Source organism: Peromyscus californicus, unplaced genomic scaffold, assembly GCF_007827085.1.
Source record: "Peromyscus californicus insignis strain IS unplaced genomic scaffold, ASM782708v3 Scaffold_22__1_contigs__length_63687245, whole genome shotgun sequence".
Lineage (NCBI taxonomy): Eukaryota > Metazoa > Chordata > Mammalia > Rodentia > Cricetidae > Peromyscus > Peromyscus californicus.
Window position 1 is genome coordinate 35248881 of NW_026294525.1, and position 26928 is coordinate 35275808.

The window sequence follows — 26928 nt, forward strand, 5'->3', positions numbered from 1 at the left end:
TCTAACCAGACCATTGTTCTTCTGGCTCTCAATTTGTTTGGGAGATTTATTTCCCTCTGTAAATAACTTCGGATTCCATTTCCTCTATTTATAAAATTATAATAGCTCTAGGGAACATAGCAAAGCTACAAGCATTACGGAAAACAGTGCCAGGCGAGGGGTGAGGGGCTTTTGTTCCTTCTACATCAGAACGGGATAGGGGGCGTGGTGGAGGTGGGGACTGGGTGGTAGGGGGTGGAGGCTGAGTTTCTTGTAATCAGCGACACAATTTAATGAGAAAGTGCGTATAGACCTCTAAGATACCATTTGGTTTCTTCTTGCTGGGAACATGCAGGAGATAAAACTTGCACGGATTATCTTTATTTAAGCCTTTCTGAATGCACTGGTGTCTTCTTTCTGTCCACAGTAATGAGGATTTTCACTACAATAGCCAGCATTTTCCTAACACCAGTACCTCCCACACCACCACCACTGTGTGCCTAAAGAACAAAAGGAAAGAAAAGAGAGGAAGCCAGCTGGGAGAGAAACAGAAAGCCAAATATTGAGTTGCTTTAAGAGAGAAGTTAAAAAGAAATCTGACAGGTGTTTGTGTTGTCTTGTTAAACCAAGAACGAGATTTATTCCATTAAAAAAATACAGAGAATGAAAACAACCCTGAAAGTTTCTAGTTTAAGGTGTATTTATACCACTCGGGAGGAAAAGGCAGGCAGATCTCTGTGAGTTTAAGGCCAGCCTGGTCTACAGAGCTAGTTCCATCACAGCTGAGGATACACAGAGAAATCCTGTCTTGAAAAACCAAAAAAGGAAAAAAAAAAAAAAGATATATTTACACATAAACAGTCACCATAAACTTAAGGAAGCTTTTGGTAAGCATTCCACTAGTAATCATATAAACAGGAATTAATCATTTATTTTTTAAATGTGTCAAAATTACCATTTAGTAGCCAAGACAAAATTAAGACAGATTTTTTAAAAATTTCATGCACAAAAGTTTGACTTAGTTTATTTTGGATTTGAAGTGTTTACTCTGTTTCCATTATTTCTCTGTGGAACTAACTGTATTTTTATTTGATAAGCTTCATTTCCTTCTCTGGCCACAGACTTGCAACAGTGTCTTAGTATGAAAACGGAAATAATGAAATGGCATACCAGGTCAATATTTCCATTGGCAGCAGCTCTGTGGCACCTGCCATTACATCCGAGGTGGTTGCAGATGGGAACAGGTGTTTTTGGACAGAACACTTCAGTTAGCCTTGAAGAAGTTTCTTCAGACAGTTCAAACAGTCAGCTTCCTGCTTCTGATAGAGCGTATTTCAATAGTAACACACCTAATAATACCCTTGTTCAGCAACTACTCTCAAATATGAAAGTCAAACTCATACCAATGTAATATCATGAAAGAAAAAAAAGAAACTAAAGGAGGTAGAAAGGAAGAAGGGAGAGAGAGGGGCAAGCAGGGAGGACAGGAGAACATCTGTTATAATAGGATATAAACTTCAATTTTATTTCAGCACATGAAAGTACATGCCTAACTCCACTGGAGGATATATGGAATTGCCAGGTGCTTTAAACTACACGAAATTAATGAAATCTGATTAGTGACAGGGGGTAGCCATGTGAACTTGTTTTTATATAGCCATGGGGAGATAAAAAGGGGTGGAGGTATGTGTTACTAATAACAAAAGCTGATATTAGAAACATTTAGTAGGTGGGAAAATGCCTCCCCCTTCCCCAGGAAGTGATAAATGTCCACATCCCTGTCCCTGGAATCTGTGAATACATTCTGGCACAGAGCAAAGAAACACTGGGGCTGCTCAGATAGAATTGAGACAGCTAACCTTAAAATAGGGTTGTTATCCTGAAGTGTCTGGGTGGGCTTTATCTAATCACGGGGTAATTTAAAGTATAAAAGAGGGACCCGAGGAGAAACAGATGTGGAGGCAGAAGCCATACCAGTAACATAAGCATGTGAGGGGCACAGATGGAGTAGGAGGCCATAAGATAAGAAATACTGGAAACCTCTAAAAGCTGGGAAAGACGAAGAGGCCACCTCATCCACTGTGCTTCCAGGAGGGAATGCTGTCTTGTCAATGTCATGGTTTTTGCCAGTGACACCCATGTCAGAGTCTTAACCTATGGGACTGGATGAGAATGACCCTTTGTTGTATCAAGCAGAAAGGTTGTGATGATTGGCTACATGGCTAGAGAAAATTAATACTATTAGCAAGCAGGCAGCCTTATTCATGTAAGACGGAGAGTCAGCAAGGATGACAAATGAGTTTCCACGGGAGGAAAGGATGGAGCATGGGACCCTGGCAAACTGAGCTGAACTTTTAACAGGTAGTCAGTCCAAAGTTCTATTTGGGTATGGAAAGACACTGCGGCCCATGGCATTTCTAGAAACCTGAAAACCTGCCCAGAGGGATGTTAGGTTTTTAGCATTAGAACTTAAAATCTGGGCTGGAGAGATGGCTCAGTGAGTAAAAGTGCTTGCTGGGTTACCATGAGGACCTGAGTTCAGATCCTCAGCAGTTATGTAAAAGGCCAGGTGTGGCTTATGCCCTTAAACCCCAGCATTCAGAGGTAAGGAAGGGAAGGACGGAGGCAGGAGGATGACTGGAGCTGGGTGGCTGGCAGCCTGACAAACTAATGTCCCCTCTGGCCTATACACACACACACACACACACACACACACACACACACACACACACACACACACACACACACACACACACAGGTTGTAATCCATAAGCGATTTTTGACCACTGCATCAGATGAATAGCTATTTTGAAAACGTTGACCAGTGTGCGATGATGCTCCAATGGTCCTTTCAATGTCCTCCGTTGGGTCCAAATACACCTATGCTATCTATACTTTGCCATTCTTTTCCTTTCGATACTTGACTGTTTTCTTCTGGCTGGGCCTTTGTTCCTGTCACAGCCTGTCTCCTGGTGACACTGTGCCAACCCACGTGGTACCCTTATACCCATATCTTTCCGTTTTTTCCTCTCCCGTCTTCTGCAGTTATAGGCACAGATCTCACTTTGCCTGTGTCAGAAGCCTCCCAAACACACGGCAGAACCTTTAAACCACCAATCCTCTTTTTGAGGTATTTGCACAATAAGAAAGATTCTAATTTATTTTTTATGAAACAAGGCTTCAAATAGTCCTGACTGGCCTTGAACTTTCTTTGTTGCCGAGGCTGGCCTTGAACTCCTGTTCCTCCTGCTTTCACCTTCCCTAAGGACCTGTACTAGCATGCCCAAAAGTTCTGATGTGTGTACCCACATTGCATTCACTTCTGTTTTCTTCTTTCTTCCACAGCGTCTTTGAAAATCTTTCTTTTGGCTGTTTGGACACATGATTTTTTGGTTCTAGACTTCTGAGTTTCCCATATGTGCCGCTCCCTCAGCACGTAGTTCTAAAGGTCAGAACCATTGCCTGCTCCGGAAGGGTCTCTGACCAGTGCTGAGAGAGGAACTAATGATGAATCAGGAGGAGACACTTTGTTGACTCTTCCATTAGAAAACCACACAATGTTTTAATGTTTGTAGTGGGTTCTTTTGACTTTTATTTTCGGAAACAAAGTCTCCTCAGGCCCCAGGCAACCCTCAACCTATAGAGCAGGTGTGAGCTTTGAATTCCCCTGCCTCCTGCCCAAGGGCTGGTGCCTCCATGCCCATCTTTTTATTTATTTTTTTCTTTCTTTCATTTAACCTGTGAATTTATAATTTTTGAAACAAAGTCGGTCACTATTTCTTAAAGTATTTCTTTTTCCGCTTTGTTCCCTATGAGAACTTCAACTGCATCTATACTATGCCATTTGACATTTTCCTGGAAATAACTGATATACTATTAATTTTCTTTTGTGTGTGCTCACACACGTCATGGATGTGGACTCATGTAGAGACCACAGGTGGATATTCGGTGTCTTTCTCAGTTGCTTCCGACCTTGTGGGTTGTTTTGCTGTGTTTGTGTTTGTTTGTTTGATTTGTGTTTGTTTGTTTCTTTTTGAGCTGTGTAGCTCTGGCTGTTCTGGAATTCACTCTGTAGACCAGGCTGTCTTCAAACTCGCAGAGATCTGCCTGCCTCTGCCTCCTGAGTGCTGAGATTAAAGCCTATGCCACCACCACCTGGCCACTGAGCTTGTTTTTTGAGGCAGGGTCTCTCACTGACCCTGGAGCTCACTGGTTTGACTAGACTAGCTGTCCAGCAAACCCTAGGGTTCCTCTTGTCTCTACCTCCCCAGCACTGGGATGACAGGGGTGTGACACCTTGCCTTGCCCAGATTTTTACATAGATGCAGGGGATCCAAACTTAGGTTTGTTTGTTTGTTTGTTTGTTTGAGACAGGGTTTCTTTGTGTAGCCTTGGCCATTCTGGAACTCGCTCTGTAGACCAGGCTGGCCTCGAACTCACAGATCTGCCTGCCTCTGCCTCCTAAGTGCTGGGATCAAAGGTGTGTGGCACCACTGTGCAGCTTCTTTTACTGTTTTTTTGTTTTGGTTGGTTTGGTTTGGTTTTTCAAGACAGGGTTTCTCTGTGTACTTTTGGTGCCTGTCCTGGATCTCGCTCTGTAGACTAGGCTGGCTTCTTTTACTTCTTATAAAATACCCTTTCCTCATCTTTTTGCACCTACTAGTTGCTCTAGTAGAAACTGTTATCAGTTCGGCTTTAGATTCTTTTTGCCATTATGGTCTGGAAACATTTTTCCATGTACACAGTGTGAATTTGGCTACCTACTTCCTTTCTTTGTTTATATATATATATATATATATATATATATATATATTATATATGTGTGTGTGTGTGTGTGTGTGTGTGTGTGTGTGTGTGTGTGTGTATGTGTATGTACATACTTTCAAATATCAACCTTTTATTCAGGTTCTGTTTGTCAGGTTATTTTTCCTTTGGGATTGATAATCTATGGAAGTTTTTTAAGTGGCTGTGCTCCTCAGCTGGGATGTTGTATTGTTCTGGGATATCCTCTGCACTAAAGTTGGAATTCCCCACTCTGTTGTCTCCCATTAGAATTGTGCAAATTCTTAACATCGTACACCAAGTCCTACCATGTATCGATTAAATGGACATGTGCACAAGTGGGAGTCAAGTACCAGTGGGATTTCTCGTTTCTTTTGTTCATATTTCTTGCTCTTTTAAAGTGTCCAGGTGACTCCAAGGTGTGTGGATTGGGATCTAACTCTCCAGGTATACTGGATTTCCTGTCAGGCAATGAGTACATGGCATTACGTCAATCCAATATGATTGAAAAGGAGATCTAGATACCTGGGGTGGGGGTGCACCTCTAACTCTACCCACCTACCCACCCACACTCCCAAACATCCCAAAGTTAAATCCTCATTTTCTACCTTTAATTACCCTGGACCGAATCACCATCAGTAGAAGATGCTCCTTAGTTAATCTATGCTGCCGAGAGAACCAGTTAAAAATCTCCAAGCTTACACTCTAAACTAAACCAGAAGCTGTTAGGGAGGGAGAGACCCAGTGTTAGCACTTCTTACAATACGTAGATATTTCCACTGTGCAGCAAGGTTGAGTACCACTGTCCCGGTAATTTGGATAATGAGGGGTGATGACTCAACTCCGCACGGTCACATTGACCCCGCCTGTTTCTCTTAGTGCCCCAGAAGGAAAGAACTGATTTACTGCCTGGCACTGAGTCCTGAAGACACCGGAGTGAAGGTTCTGAGTAGGGATTGGGAGTTGTGAGGATCGGGAGGTGGCACTGTTTGTGCCAAGATAATGGAAGCCAGTGGGGAAGGAACAGGTTACAAGTGTGTCCTGTGTACTTCACCTTCTGAACACTCCATACACTACATTCTGCCCCGGCTGAAACTAACTTCATACACACGCACGCGCGCGCACACACACACACACACACACACACACATGTTTGCACATATACCTTAACATATTGCAAGAAGGGAACTGAGTGGCGATGCCCCAGGGTTTTGTCATGTTTTCATTTTTCCTGTTTTTCTTTCTAGGAAGCTAAAAATGGAAAGTTTCCACAACTGATGTACTGCAGTATCTTGGTTTAAACTATCATAAAAATTGGTACATATTAAAATCATTCTAAAATTAGGTTAAATAAGAGCTTTGCATGTTATGAAAAGCAGAGGTTCTGGGTTTAGCTGAAATTTTCCTCTTGGGGCATTTGTGGGACATTTGAAAGTCTTGCAAGATACTGGACAGTGAGTTATATACAAGTGCACTGTACACTGAGACATCAGTCATCCCTGCCTCCTGCTCCATCCCCTGAGCTATAGTACATTGTGCCAAAATGTGAGTGGTCTTGCAATCCCTGAAAAATTTGATGCTCATCCTAAGAGTCAGTGAAAAATGCCAAAGGCTTTTAAAAAGTGGAAACATGAGGTTCAATCAAATAGTACCAAATACAGGTGGGTGTTACAATTTGGTTTCTGTTGCTGTGATAAAACACCATGATAAGAAGCACCTTGGGAAAGAAGAGTTTACTTAATCTTACAGGTTACGTTCCATCCTCAAGGGAAATCAGGGCAGGAATTCCCGCAGGACAGGACCTTGGAGCAGAAATCATGGAGGAATGCTGTTCCTGTTTACTTCTTGCTCCCTGCTTCTGCTTGGGTAGCCTTCTTATGCAACCTACAGCCAGCTGCCCGGGGATGGCACCACCCCACAGTGACGGAGGTGCCTTCTTCAGCAATTAGCAATCCAGAAATTTTTCCCACAGACATGCCCATAGGCCAACCTGATGGAGACAATTCCTCAGCTGAAGTTCCCACTTCCCAGGTGTGTCAAGTTGACAGACAAGATTAGCCATGGCACTGGGGATCAGCTCCCTAAGGGAGACATCTTAGTAAAAGCATAGCATTACCAAAGTCTATTTAAGAACATGGTAAAGAGTTGACAGGAAAGAACATGCCAGCTGGTTATTGTTATGGAATCATGTTTTCGTACACTGTGAAGATGTGTTTTGCCAAGGTACCTTCGGATTGGTTTAATAAAAGGCTAAATGGCCAATCGCTAGGCAGGCAGAGGTTAGGGGGGACTTGTGGAAAAGGGACTTGTGGAAAAAAGAGAGGGCAGGGAAGAAGGTGAGTGGAGTCATCAGCCAGACACAGAGAAAGCAGGAAATGAACATGCCATGCTGAAAAAGGTACCACCATATGGTAGAGTGTAGATAAGAAATATGGGTTAATTGAAGTTGAAAGAGCTAGCTAGTAACAAGCCTAAGCTATTGGCCAAGCATTTATAATTAATAATGTCTCTGTGTGATTATTTGAGAGCAGGTGGTAGGATAGAAAACTGCACCTATAGATTATCTTGTGCTAAATGGTAAGCCCTGAAAACACACATACAAGTGACATTATACAGACAGAGCAGGTTGTGTTTATATATTTAGGAATATGCATGTCTATACATATATGTATACATATACTTATACATATACATATATGTATGCAGCAACAATGAAAAAAGAGGCCATAGGTTTGAAAGAGAGCCAGGAGGGGTTTATGGAATGGTTTATCAGGAGGAAAGGCAACAGGGAAATATTATAATATCAAAAACTAAAATAAATAATTTTAAAAAGAGTAGACAGGAAATACATAGATAATAGCCAGACAAATCAAAAGAGTGTCTTAATTACTTTCTACTGCTATGAAGAGACACCATGATCAAGACAACTTATAAAAGAGAGCACTTGGTTGGGGCCTCGTTTACCATTTCAGAGGGTGAGTCCATGACCACCATGACAGTAAATATGGCAACAAATATGGCAGCACACAGGCAGGCTTGGTGTTGGAGCAGCTGTGAGAGCTCACACCTGATCCGTTAGCATGAGGCTGATAGAAAAAGCTAACTGGGAATGGGATAGGTGTTTGAAACCTCAGAGCCCACCTTCCATCCCCAACACACCTCCTCCGACAAGCCCACACCTCCTAATCCTTCCCAAACAGTTTTATCAACAGAGGACCCAGTGTTCAACTACAGGAGCCTATGGAGGCCATGCTCATTCAAGCCACCACAGAGAGGAAGCGAGAGCACAGAGACTGCAGAAAGATGTTTGAGGATCGGTGCAATCATCAGTGCATTACATCATCAAAGAAGGCCATAGCAAAGGACCATGAGTCGGGTGGTAGGAATAGAACAGATGAGAAACGTTTAAACGAAATCATCCAAAGAAGCCTTTGTTGTCTCTGGTATGTTTAACACAAATCTTAAAAGGTCCTATTAATAAAAACAAACCTGGGGCCAGGTATCGGGGTGAATGCTGGAAGATCAGAGAAGCAGAACAAGCCACAGCCGCCTCACCTTGCCAGTTCCTCAGCTGATCCTGTTTCCTCAGACTGGAAGCCTCTGAGTCCTCACCCAGAATGAATCTCAGCTGAACTGCTGCTAAAAACCTAAAAGTTTAACCAGCTCTAGTTCCTGGTTTTCACGCCTTATATACCTTTCTGCTTTCTGCCAGTACTTCCTGGGATTAAAGGCATGAGTTACCATGCCTGGCTGTTTCCAGTGTGGCTTTGAACTCAGAGATCGGGATAGATCTCTGCCTCCCAAGAGATAGCATTAAAAGCGTGTGTGCCACCATTTTCTGGCCTCTATGCCTATCTAGTGGCTGTTCTGTCCTCTGACCCCAGATAAGTTTATTAGGATGCACAATATATTGGGGAACACAATACATCACCACAGGTGTGGGGGGGCGTTGAGGGTAGGTCCCTATGAAACCACACACTTAGGACTCAAGACTGATATAATTTGAGCTGCATCTAACCTGAAAGCCTCTTTCCTATCATCTAGTCTCCCTGGTATCAGAAAATACTATGCAAGCTGCCAATTGAGGGAAGCAATTAAATAGTCCCACGCAGCTGCAACACCTATGAACCACCATAATGACAATCATGGCAAGACATTTAAAAGAGGGCCATAAGCGACACGCACATGTTGGTGGTCACTAACTGCTGTCTAATTGGACGTAAAGCCCATTCGACAGGAGGGAAGGGATGTAGTTCCTCAATTTTTAATTTCTACATGGATTCTGCCATGCCCTCCCAAATGTATATTTTATATCCCCATAATATAGGGGAATTTGAGGAGATTTTTTTAAACTCATCCCTCATGTATTTGTTATAAATGGAGGCTTGCCATGAACTCTATGAAATTATCAACAGCAGGGTAAATGTTGACAAAATGGATAGTTCTCCCAGGACTAGAGAAGAGGGAAGAAAATGACTAAAATATTAAAATTTAATGATTTCAAGGACTAAGGTAATAGACAAAATATAGAAAATGGAAGGTAATTTGAACAAAGGAGAACACAGCATAGAGAATAGAAAAGCATACAGGAACACAGTGTGGTCTCCCAATACTAATGGCAGTGGGTTTTGTTTTGTTTTTTTAATAACCTGCTTACAATGGAGTTTGAGAAATTTTGAAATGCCCCTTTTACTCCTTTCTCCTCTCACACACTTTGTGTCTCTTGTCTCTTCATACCAGCAGCTGAGTGTATCCCCATCAAGAGTAATTGAGTATAAACATTTCAGCAGATAAGGCTTTCTGGGGGGAGAAAGGTATTGTATTGGTTATTGGTGGATATTATTGCAAGCCTACATGTAGACACACACACACACAGAGAAAATTCTAATTGTCATCTGCAATCATATTACATGTTGTAAAAATGATTATTTTATAAACACAAATTAAACATCATACTGCTATCAGTAATATCTAAAGGCCATACTACCCAGCAAGCCCAGAGTCCTGAGATTAGAAAACAAGTTTGTTGAACATTTAATAATAGTACGTGATCTCTTAATATCTATTCCCCTTTGTACCTCGGGCAAAAGCACTCTCGACCTCTCAATTTCATGTTTGATTATAAAACAAACAGCAAAAATGTAATTACCTAATTGTTTCCATTAAATTATTATACAAAGATATAGTTAGGATTATAATCCTCTATTAATTTACAATATTACTTTCAAATACTACTCAGATGGGGGGAGTCTAATATTGTGCCCACTTATACTTTTCCAGGGCACTCTCTGCTCTCCTCTGACTCTTGGGCTTCCTGCACACTGTTTATTTCCTCCTCTTGTTGTAATGTGCCATCCTCTAATTATGTTTGTGCCCAGTCTGTCAGCTCTGCTCTGTTTTCGTCCTCCATTCCCTCAGACTAGCAGAAGATCTGTCTAGATCATAGAGGCTTCGCTTTCTCGGTATGAAAGGAGTCTAGTGTTTCCAAGCAATACTGCAAGCTGACACTATTGTAATAAGCCAAGGCCAAAGTGAGAAAAGGAAGGGCCAGGCAAAAAGGCCGGACTGTAGTAGGTTAGCTTATTGATACTGAGACTTCTGGCCATAACTTTATTTGAAATTTCTACTCCGTGGTCTGTCTTATAGCTGATGATTCTCCACTTTGATCTTGCTCAAAAATACGTTTTGTTTCATTTAATTTTGTGTGTACGAGTACTTTGCCTGCATTTATGATTATGCACGACATGCATGCATAATGCCCTCTGTTAGGTTTCAGGAACCCGGGGCAAATGGCTGAGGTGCCTATTTAACATATCAAAAGCGGATGCTGGCTTCTAGGTTCTGCCTGCATCCCTCAGTCCCTACCTATGACAGGGCCCTACTGGCTGGCATACAAGCCCCCACCCTAAACTTCTCCAGCCCAGGGGCTAGGCTGCCCTTGCCCCACCTGCCCTTCCCTATATAATCCAGCCATTTGGGTTGCCTGGTCTGTTTGGTCTAATCCCTTGGCCAGTCTCTTGGCCGAGGCTGCCCCTCTTGGTCAGCAGTTGCTCTCCCTTCTTCTTTACCCTCCCCCCTCTCCTCACATGGCCCAGGGTCATGACATTCACCAGTCCTGGGGAAAAGAAAAATTAAAGTGAATGTCATTTCTGTTAAATCATCGAGAAGATGATAAATATGTTTATTTTCCTTGTTCAGAATTTCATTTTTTGAGGAACATCAAGATAACAAACTGTGGTATTATTATTATGATTTAATATATACTATAGTATTATTTATTGGCTTCAGCAACTGGATGTTGGTTAAATGTCCTCTATGATCCACTAAAGGCAGTGGACATATCCTCCATTCCTACCCTAACATCCCCACAGCCAGCCCGAGCCTGTGCTCCAACAGGGCTTTAGGAATGTTACCTTTAACCAAATCTTCTTGACTCCAGGGAATGCCACATAGTCAGAGACACTGTGCCAGCTTCCTATGGCTGCAACTGTAAAGACACCCAACAGCACAGAGAGGCGAGACGACCGAGGAGGAGGAGGAAGAGGAGTGTGTCACAGTTTCAGAGGCTACAAATCAATATCCCGCTTTGTGCGAGGACTGCATTTTCTGTGTAGGCTGTACGGAAAGGATTGTGTTTGCATCTTCCTGCATTCTGGCGATAAGTGGCAATCTTTAGGACTCCTCAGCTTGTGGCAAAGTGACCCCCCCACTACCTCTGCCTTCCTCTTTGTGTAAATTCTTCCTGTCTGTCTACATATCTGTGTTTCCGAGTAGCCATTTTCCCTGACAAGGAACCCGGCTGTGTTGGTGTCTTCTAGAGGACCAGAACTGGTAGACTGAATATTTATTTGTAAGAAATGTAAAGTGAATGTTTCCAATCCAGCACGATAAAACTTGTGTTTAGGACAAGGAATTCAAATCTTTTGATCTCCCCCACTTACAAGACTTTTATGCAAATATGTTAACACCCTCCCCCACCCAATCAAACCCTTGTTTACACAAAGGTCTGCATTTCAGGAATTTGATGGCCTGGAGCACTGGCCCTCTTCCCATGACAAAGCGACCCTTCTTCCTCCTTCATTTCCTGTGTACTAATTCCTTTCAGACCAGCCAATCGAGTCAGATTGTGAGCTCTGCTTCCAGCCTATGGGGAAAACCAAGTGTATTTCCCGAGCGCGAGTGTGTGTGTGTGTGTGTGTGTGTGTGTGTGTGTGTGTGTGTGTGTGTGTGTGTGTGTGTCTGTTCACTCTTTCCAGCATGCTTTCTTGATCAAGAATAAAGTTTGCCTTCTCCAGACACTTAGATGTGTTTGATGGTCTCTTTCTTTGTGACCCCAGACCTATGTCTAACATCTCTGTGAATTTATTACAATTGCTTATGCCATACAGCCTAAGTAGCAACAAGAGCTGTCTCACGCCTGAAAGATTGAAAACCTGGTAGTTGTCCAGCCTACGAAGCTGAGAGCCTCAGCATTCCCAGTCTTGCGTTGAGGTCATGGAGGGTTCCTGGAGAGCTACTGATCCACAGTTCATGTAGGAAGTCTGAAAACGCTGGTTCTGATGTCAGTGAGGGAATCAGCAGCGGCAGCAGCAGGGTAAGTTAATGCTGTGGCGAGCCAAGTGAGTCAAAGGTGACCATTCTCCCTTCTGCTGAGGCCTTTATTGTCTGAGCTGCTACCAGAGGGTACTGCCCACATTGGGGGTAGGACTTCCTACTACACCTAAGGCAATCAAAGACAATTCCTCACTTAAGGCGTGGTGTTCAGGTGGTTCTAAGTTGTGGCAAGTTGGCCTTAGGCCCAACCATGACACCAGCATTGTATCAGGTATCACTCTAATATGAACTGTCCTGCCTTTTTTGATGAGATAAACGAACAAAAAAACCCACAATAGGTTGTTTTTAACTTTTTCTCCACTTGAAATCACAGTTTGAATTGCCTAACAAGATGTTACCCTGTAGATGTTCAGCTCAAAATATTTGATTTCTTTGTATTCTGTAGAACATTTTTATGATTAGAGAGGTCATTAATAAGTTAACTATAAAAAAGGGTTTTCTGCTTTCATTCCTAAAATACACATCAAAATATACAAATTCTAATAATGAAGAAACTTAGAAATGTTACTCATACAATAATTTTGTTTTTACTTTTAACGTATTTTTAGAAACACAAAAACTTGTATGTGAATAGCACTTAAAAAGTAACATTCAATTCTACTAAATATCCAGAGGAAAGTTGAATTAGTGTCCTGATATGGATTTAGACGAGGACTCCTTTGAAACAAAATTGAGCAACTTAGTTTCCACTTGAATAGAGAGAACAGATGTAAGATTTGAATATTCAATAACCAGTAAGCAAAAAGAGGTTGGGGTGTTTTTTCTGGGTTTTTTTTTTTTTTGGTTTGTTTTGTTTCAGCTAATTATACTAATTAAAATTAGAACTTCCACCATTAAAATTACCTGCAGCTGTATGGCTCTCACGGCTAAGGTTGGTGTACAAAGGAAACACTCCACCAGAGGGTAGCAGGAATTGTTTGTGATTGACACACCCACACAGCGCTGTCACTTCACTTCGGAAAGACTGCAGACAGCATAACTAATAAAGTTATTGTGTGCTCTTGAAAGAATAATACCATGTTTGAAGACAGTGTATTAACCCTGTTGTAAAGTATTGATTACACTCCGTCGTAAAGGAAATGAAGGAACAAAGGCAACGTGTTTTTAATTCTTACTCTGTTTGCTCTTGCTCGTTTCGTTCCATTTCAATTTACACCTATCTCGGAGAACGCTGAACGTGTGTCATCCAGCCTCAGAGGCAGTTTAATTTTCCAACACACTTTGGTAACAATTTGATGCTTTAAAGAACAGATGTGTAATCTAACTCAGAAAGTGATGGGTAAAAATATCCAACCTCAACTAGCCGCGAACTAAATTTGCTGTCTGCTTTTTTTTTTTTTTTTTTTTTTTTTTTAATAAAAGGCAAAGGGAGACAAGAGAGGTTAGAGGGAGAGAAGGGGGAGGGAGAAAGAGAGAGGGAGAAATGAAGGAGAGGCAGAGGGAACTGTACCTTTTTGTTATTACCTTTGAAGTTTTCCATGACTGTGCTGTGACAGTGCCCAAATATTTCTATAATTCCAAGTTTTAAGTGAGGAGGTTGCATAATATACTGATCCTCAGCAAAGATGATTGGTGCCTGGGCTGGAGAGATGGCTCAGCCGTTAAGAGACATCTCTTTGTTTGCTCTTGCAAAGGATGTGGGTTCGGTTCCCAGCACCCATGGCAGCTCACAATCACCTGTAACTTGGATTCCTACCCCCTCCTCTGACCTCCTTAGGCTCCTGTAAGCATGGTGCACACAGATATGCTGAGGAACACACACAGAATAGAACAAATAAGTATTATTTTAAAAGATCACTGGGACCAATAATACACTCGCAAACATTAATGACTATGCTGTGGGATGTTCTGTATGGCAAATGTGTTGCTCTGATTGGTTGGTAAATAAAACACTGATTGGCCAGTAGTTAGGCAGGAAGTGTAGGCGGGACAAGGAGGAGAATAAAGCTGGGAAGTGGAAGGCTGAGTCAGAGACACTGTCAGCCGCCATGATGACAAACAGCATGTGAAGATGCCGGTAAGCCATGAGCCACGTGGCAAGGTATAGATTTATAGAAATGGATTAATTTAAGATATAAGAAGAGTTAGCAAGAAGCCTGCCACGGCCATACAGTTTGTAACCAATATAAGTCTCTGTGTTTACTTGGTTGGGTCTGAACGGCTGTGGGACTGGCAGGTGAGAGAGATTTATCCTGACTGTGGGCCAGGCAGGAAAACTCTAGCTACACGACTAGTCAAAACCAGTGTGCCTTTCATATAAAAAGCAAGTTCTCCAAAAGGTACATAGTGTGAGATGGAGGAGAAACAGAAATTATTTGAAATTTTTTAGTTGGAAACAAGAAATTAATGAAACTTTCTATTGAGTCTGCAGAGTTAAAAGTTACAATGTGGCCGGGTGGTGGTGGCACACGCCTTTAATCCCAGCACATGAGAGACAGAGCCAGGAGGATCTCTGTGAGTTCGAGGCCAGCCTGGTCTACAGAGTGAGATCCAGGAAAGGCACCAAAACTACACAGAGAAACCCTGTCTCGAAAAAACAAAAACAAAAACAAACAAAAAAAAGTTGCAATGCACTAGCTGATCTTTTATCACATTATTATATCAAAATCAGGATGTGTATGAAATAAGTAATATTTATATATCGAATGTCTCTATATCCATTGCTATATAACAGGTCTACAGAGTAAAGCTCACAATATTGTGAAAAACAAATTGGATTTCACATAAATAATAAAGAATGTATAACGTTTGAAACCTCTAGGATTTTCAAATGAATAAAACCATGACAGGAGGAAGCACTCCAGTTCTGCGTTTGCAGATGACGGACATTTCATACATCATTTATTAAGCATAAACCAATATTTAAAAATCAGATTAAAAACCCTTTTCTCTTTCACGGACATCATTTAAAATCATCCTTGTGTGGTGATCTTGTACGTGCAAACTCACTCACCTTTGCTGAGCCATTTCTTTGAAGAACAGAGCGCCTGTAATTGAATTCCCATCATCCACTCCTTCTCTTTATTTTATTTTCTTTATTTCTTTATTTTTGCAGATGTATCTGTAAAGACATTTGGCATCTCATCAGCAGAAAACAGCAGCTGGAGAAAGGCCTTCCTACGTGGCCTGTCAAGGCAACTGCACGTTTAGGTGGGGTTTTAATAGACATCGAGGATTTCCTGACATAACACAGATTACAGGCTTTCATTCGGTGTTGTGCTTTCCCTCTTTAATGGAAATGAAAACTTATAAAGCAGAAGAGATAAAGGTTTTGTTGAAAGTCCAATGTTCAAGAATCAACTGACAAATTCATGTATGGTAGGTATTTATATAGCTGATGACTCTAATTAAATGTAGTTTCTTTTCCCAATCCTGTGGGCATCTCTGTGAAAGCTGACGCACAATCATAACTCGGTAACATCCTACATAAGCCAAGGAGTGCTCTGCTTGTTTGATTTGGTGTGTGTATGTGTGTGTGTGTTTTACAAGCATATATATATATATATATATGTGTGTGTGTGTGTGTGTGTGTGTGTGTGTGTGTGTGTGTGTGTGTGTATTTATGATTTGCATATGTGTTAGTACAAACACGTGGAGGGCACATGTGTGCATGCAGAGGTCCAAAGCAGATATGAGTCTTCTTCAAGGGCTCTCCATTACTGAGGCAGAGTCTCTCCCTGAATCCAGTACTTGCAAATTCCAGCTTGTCTAGCTAGCCCGCTTGTTCTGAGGCTTCCCCGTCTCTGCCTCCCAGGAACTGGGATTCCATGCTGTCTTGCCTGCCCACTTTTTTTTTAAAACTTGAATTCTGGTGGTCCTCACACTTGTGGAGTAATTGCTTTATCAACTGAGCCATCTCTCTAGCACCAGTATACATTTCACTTTCCTAGGTCTGTTACTGTTACATTTCTAATATTAGTGAATCGTTTCTTTCCTAAACTCCCTATCAGGTGGACTTAAAAATGTATGTAAACGAACTAGACACACATTCCCAGAATGTGGCCCTGCAGAGTCTCCCTCACATCCTGCTTGCAACAGGGCCAGAGTCAAACCTCCATGGGAAGCCAGAGAGGGAACTGTGAAAACAGCATCCCTGGTAGGCTCGGTTGAACATACAACAAATGGACATTATAAAGCTGTCAGCGTTTGCTGTGTTTGATTCATGCTTAATTAAAAATCACAGCCATAAAGAAATGAGGCAGGCCTCACCTGTCAGATCCAGCATTCATTTTAAAGTAACTTTTTAAATTTTAAAATGACATCATATTTCTTGTGGTAAATTTGGGGAAACGGGTTTCGTTTCAGCAGGGTGGATGGAACTCGGCTGTTTATGTCCTCTCCCTCTAGAAATGAAAGTGATGAGAAGTATTGCTAATAAATGAATAAACCTGCAAGGACAGGGAGAATTAGAGAGAAGACAACAGCAGGTGAGGGGTGTGAACAAAATTTTGGAAGAGGAAAAGCAGACAGAGGAGTAGTAATGTAATTGGAAGAGCAAGAACGAAATTGAAGATCTGCCAAGGAGACTTTTAAGAAGTAGCTAGCTGCGTCACCCTTCAGGAGCTTGGATGGGCTTCCAGGGCAGACATGTGTCTGGGAATCCACTAACGCTATAGATTGGTTTGCCAACTCTAGCAGAAGACACAGAGCCAGGCAGGAATACTGAGACGTTAGTTTAAAGTAAGAATTGCTTAAAGGAGAGCCTGTGTTGAGCAGTTATAACCCCCACCTCACTGGACACCTGCTCTCCACTGTCAGTGTCCACAATGACTCCAACAAGTCATGACTCCAACAAGACAAAACTGACAATTTACCCCAAGCAGACTAAATGGTAATACCTGTTTTCCCAATCCCTCTTCAGCTTTTGATATTTGTAGATTTCAAAATGGTTATCTTGGACCTTGGGAAACGGCTCAGTGGAGTAAATGCAGGCTGCACAAACCTGAAGACTTAAGTTTGGATCCTCAGGACCCATGTAATAAAACTAAGTGTGGCAGTATGTGTCTGTATTTCCAGAGCTGCAAGGCCAAGACAGGAGGAACATGGGGTCTCACTGACAATCAGTTAACCAATCAATAAGCTCCGGGTTCAGTGAAAGAACCTGTCCCAAAGCACAAGGTGGAGAGTAAAAGAGAAAGATATTTAACCTTGACCTTTGGTCTCCACACACGCTTGTAGAGATACTTTTATAATTTCAATACATTCTTCTTTGATGTTCTTTGGCCCATAAGTGTATTAGCCATCATTGCAAGGGACCTCCCAAAACTTGTTTTTGTTTTACTTTTTGAGTGCTAACAAAGAAAACACAAAAAGCAGTGTGTACTCACAATGGGTTCTAACCCAATTATAGAAAGAAGAACAAAATTAGAAGGATTATATGGCCTGATTTCCAGACAGTGTAAGGGCACGGAAATCATCCAGTGTGATCATGACATGAAGACACAAGAACATCCCAGGAAGGAAGGCCGAGTCAAGAGTGTGTGGGCAAAGGTGTAAGGAAATTCCTAGTGAAAGTACATTCTCACCATCAAATTGTGCTACAGCAACTGAAGTCCACAAGCTGACTGGCTGAACCTCAATTCACACCTCATCAAGGAAACCAAAATGAATGACAGCCCCACAACATGTCCATCTTCAACCTACAAGATTCCAGAAGAAATGCGGTAGAAATTTCTGATGACAGTAGACAGAGGTTTCTTAGAATCAGGAGTGAATTAGGTTGAATTAGATACCAGACTGAAAATAAAAGAATTCTAGTTGAGAGTTCCGTAAATCAGAAATCCCAAAGAACATTATTAAGAAAATAAAAATACAAGCCACATGATGCCAGAAAATGTGTGGCAACACTTTTTTTTGGAGAAAGAGTTAGATCAAGAATAGCAGCCGGGCGGTGGTGGCGGCGGCGGTGGCGGCGGCGGCGGCGGCGGCGGCGGCGGCGGCGGCGGCGGCGGCGCACGCCTTTAATCCCAGCACTCGGGAGGCAGAGCCAGGCGGATCTCTGTGAGTTCAAGGCCAGCCTGGGCTACCAAGTGAGTCCCAGGAAAGGTGCAAAGCTACACAGAGAAACCCTGTCTTGGAAAACCAAAAAAAAAAAAAAAAAAAAAAAAGACTATCTCTAGGGATTGAGGGTGTAATTCAGTGAAAAGTTCACTTGTCTAACATGTACAGCGTCCTGGGTTTGCTTCCCGAAACTGCAATAAGAACATGTGTGTCTGTGTTTAAAATTTTATGCACAAAAAATTCTTATTAAAATGTACAAAATGATAAATCAGTGATTTTTTTTTTTTGCCAGAAAACCTAACAAAGCAAACTGTAACCCTCTGGAAGGTGATTTTTCAAGGCTATATATTGAATCCGCTAAAAGAGCTTCCAATAGTTGAAACAGTAATGACTTAGGCAATGACAGCAATGAATTATTGGATTGCTTACAGAAAAATTTATTCACGAACATACACTTTCATGAACCCATCTCTCTTATCAAACAAACAATTAAAATAAGCACCAGGGGAAAGAAATAAACCCCATCTGTGCAGAATTACGGATCATATATACAAATATTTACTCTCAATGAAAATGACTTTGGGGGCAGTGAGGTGTCTCTGCAGGTCAAAGAGCTTGCTGCCAAACCTGATGACTGAGTTCGATCCCCAGGATCCATAGGGTGGAGGGAGAGAACTGACTGTTGCACGTTGTCCTCTGTCCTGCACTCCCGTACACAATTCCACCCCTTCCCCACCCCACACACACACATTAAACAAGTAGATATATCATTGAAAAATTGCAGAGAGAGAGACTTCTCTGCAAAGATTATACTGAAGAAAGACACAAGGGCCGATGGGATGCCTTAGCAAGTAAAAGTGATTGCTGTGGAGCCTAATGGCCTGGGGGTGATCCCCACAACTTAAAGGTAGCAGGTTGTCCTGGCATGCACACACACACACACACACCAATGATAAATACAATTTATTTTTTTTTCTCTTGTTGTGTGATATTTTGTTTGTGTTCTGACAAATAAAGCTTGCCTAGAGATCAGAGGGCAGAGCTAGCCACTAGTTAGTCATAGAGGGCAGGCAGTGGTGGCACACCCCTTTAATCCCAGCACTTGGGAGGAAGAAGCAGGAAGATCAGGAGTTCAAGGACACTGTGGGCTACACGAGATCGAACTAGTCTAAAACAGAAACAGAGCTAGTGGTGGCACACACCTTTAATCCCAGCACTTGGGAGGATCATGCCTCTGATCCCAGCACATGGGAGTTTGAGATAGGAATATAAGGTGGGTGGAGACAGGATCTCCGCCCCCATTCAGTCTGAGGATTTGTAGAGAAAGGAACTCCCCCATTCGGTCTGAAGATTCATAGAGGTAAGAAGTGGCTGCTACTCTGCTTCTCTGATCTCCAGGCAAGCTATATTTGTCAAAATACAAACATAATACCATACAATATTCTCCAGCTTTTAGGAACTTTATTTTCCTTCCACCTCTTTTTCCCTTTGCAAAGGTGTCTGCAGATCGGTTCAAAACCACTCAGTGGTGGCTCCAACCCACTCAGTGGCCTGAGCTGTGGGAGCTGCTGACCAGTCCTCATTGGCTGGCTAGTAGGGAACTCCAGTCTTCAGTAGGGAACAGCTTGGATAGGTACAGTCTGCCCCCTCTGGCTGAGCAGCAGTGACCACAGGAAATGGTGTGGTTCTTTCACCCTGAAATTCCTCCTTGGCCCAACCTTCTCAGCAGCAACTTGCTCTTCCTTCTCAATCTCTTCTGGTCTCTGTAGAAGTAAAGATCAGGCATAATCCTCTCATGGGTGCTCATGGGAGATAGTGCCACGCATGTGGAGTATTTCCCTGGCCAGCATCCACCACATCAGACACATTGAGTGAGCTCCCTTGTTACATGGGATGGTAATGTATATGCAGCATAGAGGAAAGTCTTTGTTACACAGAGCAATGGTGGGCAGGTTGACACAAGACGACTCTGTGAGGGGTCAGCTCTGAGATCAGTCACCACTAGAAGCCATGACTCCCTGGAGACCGCTTGGATCTGCTTAGTGAAGGTCCCAGGGGTGAAGCGGCCAGCAATTGGAGTGGCTCCGGGAGTCATCAGCATACTTCAGCACAGCTACCTGGCCAGTGTTCCTGGAGGAGTTGACGCTGACATCAGCAAGGGTCTCAATCCAAGGTCTTCTTCAGATTCACGATGTCGATACCATCACTTTTCCTTTTGCAGATGTGCTGCTCCTTCTGAAAGTCAAGGTTGGTGCCTCCTAAGAGGGTTCCAGCTGCAACGAATTTACAAACATCCTCCTTCTTCATCTGCAGGACATCAAGGGCTCCAGACGTTGTCTAAGTTTCCCTTTAAGTTATAACAGGGATCAAGAACAACACCCTTGCCGGGCGGTGGTGGCACACACCTTTAATCCTAGCACTCGGGAGGCAGAGGCAGGCCGATCTCTGTGAGTTCGAGGCTAGCCTGGGCTACAGAGTGAGTTCCAGGAAAGGTGCAAAGCTACACAGAGAAACCTTGTCTCAAAAAACAAAACAAAAACAAAAACAAACAAACAAACAAAAAATAAAAAACAACACCCTAAATACAATTTCTTGAGGTGAGGCCATGTGACAAATGCCAGCTTGATCTGGTGGTTAATGCTACAGTCGCAGTGGAAAAGGAAGTTGATAATAAGAATGCCTGCTGTGGTATAACGAAAATGGAACTTTGCCAACAGCGGCCTTTCTTCCAGTCCTGGGGCCTTTTATCTTAGTTTTTCTATAAATATAAAATGGTTCTAATAAATAGTCCACTTGTGAAAAACCAAATAACTGCTTTAACAGAAGAAAACATAAAATTTAATATTCCATAAAGACTCTCAAGGTCACTACTGACTAAATCATTACAAATTAAACCATGAATAGATGTCACTATACCTTGAATTTCTCAAAGTAAAAGACTGACCTCACCAAGTGTTAGTGTAGACATGGAGTCACAGGACTCTAGCATTTCTGACAGAATTCCAATAACTACTCTGAAAAACAAAGTATCAAGTGCTTGAAAAGTCAATGTGTGCCCATGATATGGTCCATTTATCAGACTCCTAGGCATTGGTTGGAGAAAAATGAAAACATAACCTTTATAAAAATATTTACAGTAACTTTATTCATAATACAGAAAAGTGTAATATAGTCAAGCTGACTCATGAACAAGTGTACATGTGAACTCGTGCCTTTGGGCTGGAGACACGTCTCACCCCAGTTCAGTCCCCATCACCCACACCGGTTGGCTCACAACTGCCTAGGACTCCAGCTGCAGGGGATCTGGCCTCCTCAAGCACCTGCATGTATATGGTATGGTACACATAAACTCATGTAGACAAACACCCACATAAGTATAAATAAATCTTTTTAAAAAGTTGTCTTATCCACATAATGTAATCTCCTCATCATAAAATAGAATTTGCTAATAGCATGAATGGACCTCAAAATAATTATCTTGAATAAATGAAGCCATTTAAAAACAAAGAAGATTCCTGTTGTGCATATAATATGTATATTATATATTTATAACTCTATGTATTTGTCATCATTTATCAGATTTTGCACTTTAAAATTGTACAGTTTAGTGAAAGATATTTTCATCCTTCTGACTTGATTTGGAGATTTTTACTAAGTTAGGATTGTTTACTTGCAAATTTCTTATTGAACTCATTATAAATGTCATTAATATACATGTTTGCCCAATTTTAAATAATCGTATCATTTGACTTGGTGTTTACACAGTAAAGCATTCTCACAGTAAAGATAATGTCTATACAACTGTTTTAGTTAGAGAGGTATGTATGGACACTTAACTTCCATATGGAGTAAGACAGCACAGTATTTTATACCTTATTTTAGACAAAAGACCTGGAACTGACACATGGTATTTTAAGAGATGGACTCCACATGCATAAAATTTTGTTCATTAAGTGTAATATTGCTTTAGGAAGAAAGAGATTGTGAGGAACTGATGGAAGGATGAAAGAATGAATGAGAAAAAGGAAGAGAGGAAAGGAAGGAAGAAAGGGAGGAGGGGGGGCAGAAAAGAAGGGAGAGAGGGAGGGAGGAGAGAAGAGGAGTTGGGGATGAGGGAGAGGAATTCGGAAGGAGGAAGCCACCTACTACACGCCAGAATTTTCACCCTCCAGTATCAATAACTTGAACTTCTGAAATCTCTTGCAGAAAATATGAAATGTTTTGTTTTACGATCAAAGAAAAGAAATACAAATACTCAGGATATGTATGAGATATGGTCCTAAATGGGAGTTAAATGGACCAGGACAGTAAACAATTACATGACTCACAGAGCAGGGTAGCAGAGCAGTAAGTACCATCCATCAAAAACTTTGAAAACAGTTGATTACCTACCATACAGAACCATAGAACTCGAGAAGTTATCACACAGCATCAGGCGTCTGCTGTCTGAGATGTGTTAGTAAAATGCAATCCCTACATTGAAGTAAATTCATCTCAGATTTAGCATTCTCTTTCCTGCTATGACAAAGATTGGCTTTTCGTTGGTTTTCCAATGCATACTTCTCTTGGACAGTGAAGGCTTTCTTTTCTTCTCCAACTGAAATAACCTCTATTTTGCTTTTTAAAAATGTCTTAGTTAGGGTTTCTATTGCTGTGATAAAACACCATGACCCAAAGAGACTCGGGGAGGAAAGAGTTTATTTCAGCGTATAGTTCCACATCACAGTCCGTCTCTGAGGAAACGTCAGAGCAGGAACTCAAACAAGGCAGGAACCTGGGGATAGCAGCTGAAAAAGAAGCCGTGGAGGTTAGTAGCTTCTTCCCTATTGCTTGCTTAGCATGGTTTCTTATACCATCCTGGACCATCTGCCCAGTGTTTTCACTGCCCCCAGAGCTGGGCCCTCCATGCCAGTCATTAATCAAGAAAAGACATTGCAGATATTCCTACAGGTAGATCTTACAAAGGCAATTTCTAAATTGAGAGTCCCTCTTCTCAAACGACTCTAGCTTGTGTCATGATGACATAAAACTAACAGAACACAGTTCACAAGAGGTTCTGAACTACCAATCTCTAATCAACAGCTGATCTTTTAAAGTAGTGCAAATTGCCTGAGTTTTAAAAATACTAAAAAGTAGAAAACATAGGTTGTTGGGAGTATTGCTGAAGGAAATCCAGGGCTATGATCTCTTTCTAGAAATCTAGGTAACTGGAATGTGTAGCAAATTGTAGAACAGGTGGGTTTAGAACAAAGGTAAGATGTAGACTAGAGAATATCTGAGCCCTGTGTTATCAAAGATACATCTACAGCCATGTTAGCGGGAAGCCATGAATCATAGACACCTCCATGTTGAACCTCTAGACAGTTGCCATTGGTCAACTTTAGAAAACCTCTTGGTATTCAAGTAATATTGCATTTCAGATTACAGATGGGGCTTTATCCACCTGTAATTTTAATACTTCAAAAAAAAAAACAGCAGACAATGTGGCTCAATGACTCTTCTAGAGAATATTCACTGTGAAAATATACATACACACACACTTTAACACATTTCTTTGACTTTCAAAGAGTTAATAATATAAAATATGCCTGACAGAAGATCCAATGATTGTCTTTTAATTTTGTTGTTTCAGAGTGGCCATGTAGTTTCTAGATTACACAGCGCAGCTGTGGAGTTGTGAAACCCACGTTTATGTTTTGTTTATTTTAGATTAAAAATTATAATTAAATAATAACTGGTCAAATTAATGATTTGGCCATGTATGCTAATACAGGCCTGTAATTTCAGGAATTGGGAGACGGAGACAGGAGGACCAGTAGTTCAAGGCTACCCTCAGATACAGATATGGCGAGTTTGAGGGCAGGCTGAGCTATAAGGGCCCTCTCTACCCTGCAAATAAATAAATAAATAAATAAATAAATAAATAAATAAATAAATGAATAAATAGGTGGATAAATAAATAGACAACAATCACCAAAAATTAATTAATTAATTAAGCGACTGAAGGGAAACTTTGAGCAAAAGAGAGTGAAGATGTTGTAGTATATATTAGTACCTCTAGCTTTGGAGAAAACAACTCATGAACTATTGATGTGGTCTGCTTCTTCATGCATATGGTGAAATCTTTAGTTGTGGAACTCAGTACACTGAGATTAAGCCCCACTTGTTTCTGTCCCATCAGAAATGTGTTAATAAAATAAAGGCCATTTCAAATATATTTCTGTAGCAGGAATCTTAAAAGGTCTTATTAATTAAATCAAACCTGAGGCCAGTTATTGGGGTAAATGCTGGAAGATCAGAGAAGCAGAACAAGCCACAACTACCTCACCTCGCCAGTTCCTGAGCTGATCCTGTTTCCTCAGACTGGAAGCCTCTGAGTCCTTATTCAAATGGATCTCAGCTGAACTGTGTTGCTCAAAGCCTAAAAGCTTAACCAGCCTAGTTCCTGGTCTTCACGCCTTATGTACCTTTCTGCTATCTGCCATCACTCCCTGGGATTAAAGCCTTGCTTTCTGGGATTAAAGGCATGAGTCACCATGCTTGGCTGTATCCTTGAACACATGGATTTCTGCCTCTGGAATGCTAGGATTAAAGGCGTGTGCTACCACTGCCTATCCTCTATGTTTAATATTGTGGCTGTTCTGTCTCTGACCCCGGATAAGTTTATTAGGGTGCACAATATTTTGGGGAACACAATACCACCACATATTTCATTTGGGGGTATAGTATTGGTCATTTCTATGTGATGGTTAGGACTGGAATACCTGTTTCCTGCTCAAATAACAATATAAACTGACTTCTGTCAATGTGACTGTGCTTTGAATTAATTTCAACATAATAGCATTTTTTTAAATTAAGATTATGTTGCACTTATTTGGTAAGAAATAATTCACACACGTGTATGTACACACACACACACACACACACACACACACACACACACACACACACAGTCACTGACCCAACTAAACTAAGAGATGAGAGTAACTGTCTTAATCACTATTCTATTGCTATGAAGAGACACCATGATCACAGCAATTCTTACAAAAGAAAACATTTAATTGGAGATTGCTTACAGTTTCAGAGGTTTAGTCCATTGCCATCATGGTGGCTCACAGGCAGACATGTTGCTAGAGAGGTTGAGAGTTCTACATCTAGATCCACAGGCAGCAGGAAGAGAGAGTCATTGGGCCTGGATTGAGCTTTTGAAACCTCAAAGCCCATCCCCAGTGGCATACTTCCACCAACAAGGCCACACTTATTCCAACAAAGCCTTGCCTCTTAATCCCTCTCAAGTAGTGCCACTCCCTGATGACCAAACATTCAAATATATGAGCCTATGGGGGCTGTTCTTATTCAAACCACCACAGTAACCACAAAAAAACAATGCCAGTATCTTTTAGGACTATTGTGTAGTAGGTTCACATACAACACTTATTCTTCATCACTACTCCCTCAGAACTTTATCGTTGTATTACTGATGAGATCAAGAAATTTATCCAGGTCATGGTTATGCATGAATTTTCTATCTTTATAAGACAACCTGTATATGACATCCTTCCTTTATTCATTGCGCCATGGATTATTCTTTGGAGGTAACCAGCTCTTGTTCTTAATGGCTAGGGACGGGTGGGATTCATAAATTTGACAATTCCAAGTTCAATGTATATAGGCACATCCTAGGCATTTGTGATGAGCCCGGCACATTTCGTCAGAGCCTCACAGAGGACAGTTCAGCCATGACAGGAAGAGTTCAGAAGAGCTTCACCTGCCGTAGTGTTCCCACACCCACCTGACCACTGGTTCAACGCCTCCCTCACCTGCAACTGAGGGGTCTTCACACCCACTCTTTTGGTATCTCTTGATGAGTCTGGGGCACTCTGGGATAGAACAAAATTAGAAATGCTTAAAAAGCTGCATCTCTGAAGTGTTCCGCTCTCACAACCTACATTCCCTGCTCTTTGGCCAGAACGTTCCTGCAACTCCAAGTTGGGTCCAGATGTTTGGAGACATTTGATTAGCGGGAGTAGTCCCTGGGACTACGTGTATGGTTTATTTTGAGATGTGTGCTATGGCTCTGGCTGCTGCTAGAGAGCTGTGGGTTCTTCTTTCCTTTTTGCCATAGGAGTTCTTTATAATTTCAGTAAAATTCTCTCCACAGGAAATAATGTCCTTTAATGCAGATTTCCTGCAGCCATCCACAAATACTTCTCTGTGGGGTTTTATGTTTCAGCCATTTCAATGTACTCATATCACTTTAAAATTCATTTTTACTTACATTCTTATGATTTTCACCCTGAATAGTAATTTTAGCCTTACATAGATTTTTTTTGTCATGTTCTCTCTAAATCTTAAAGCCCTAGAAGTCTGAAGGATAAAGCAAAAATGTTCCTTTTCCTTGAACCTCATTTCAATGTAGAACAACATTAAGTATGAATATTAAGTAAAAGTGAAATTCTTCCTCATTGCTAATGTGTTTAGCTTGGCTTTCAAAATAAAACAGACTACTTCCTGGTAATTTATTTACATGACACCCTGGGTGCAGGTAAAACA

The 26928-nt window shown here is 41.5% G+C and overlaps 1 pseudogene; it reads right to left on the minus strand.

Annotated features, from left to right (window-relative positions):
- Nucleotides 1-19887: 19887 nt before the first annotated feature.
- Nucleotides 19888-26928, minus strand: part of LOC128118750 (40S ribosomal protein SA-like) — a 33336-nt pseudogene continuing 26295 nt past the window's right edge.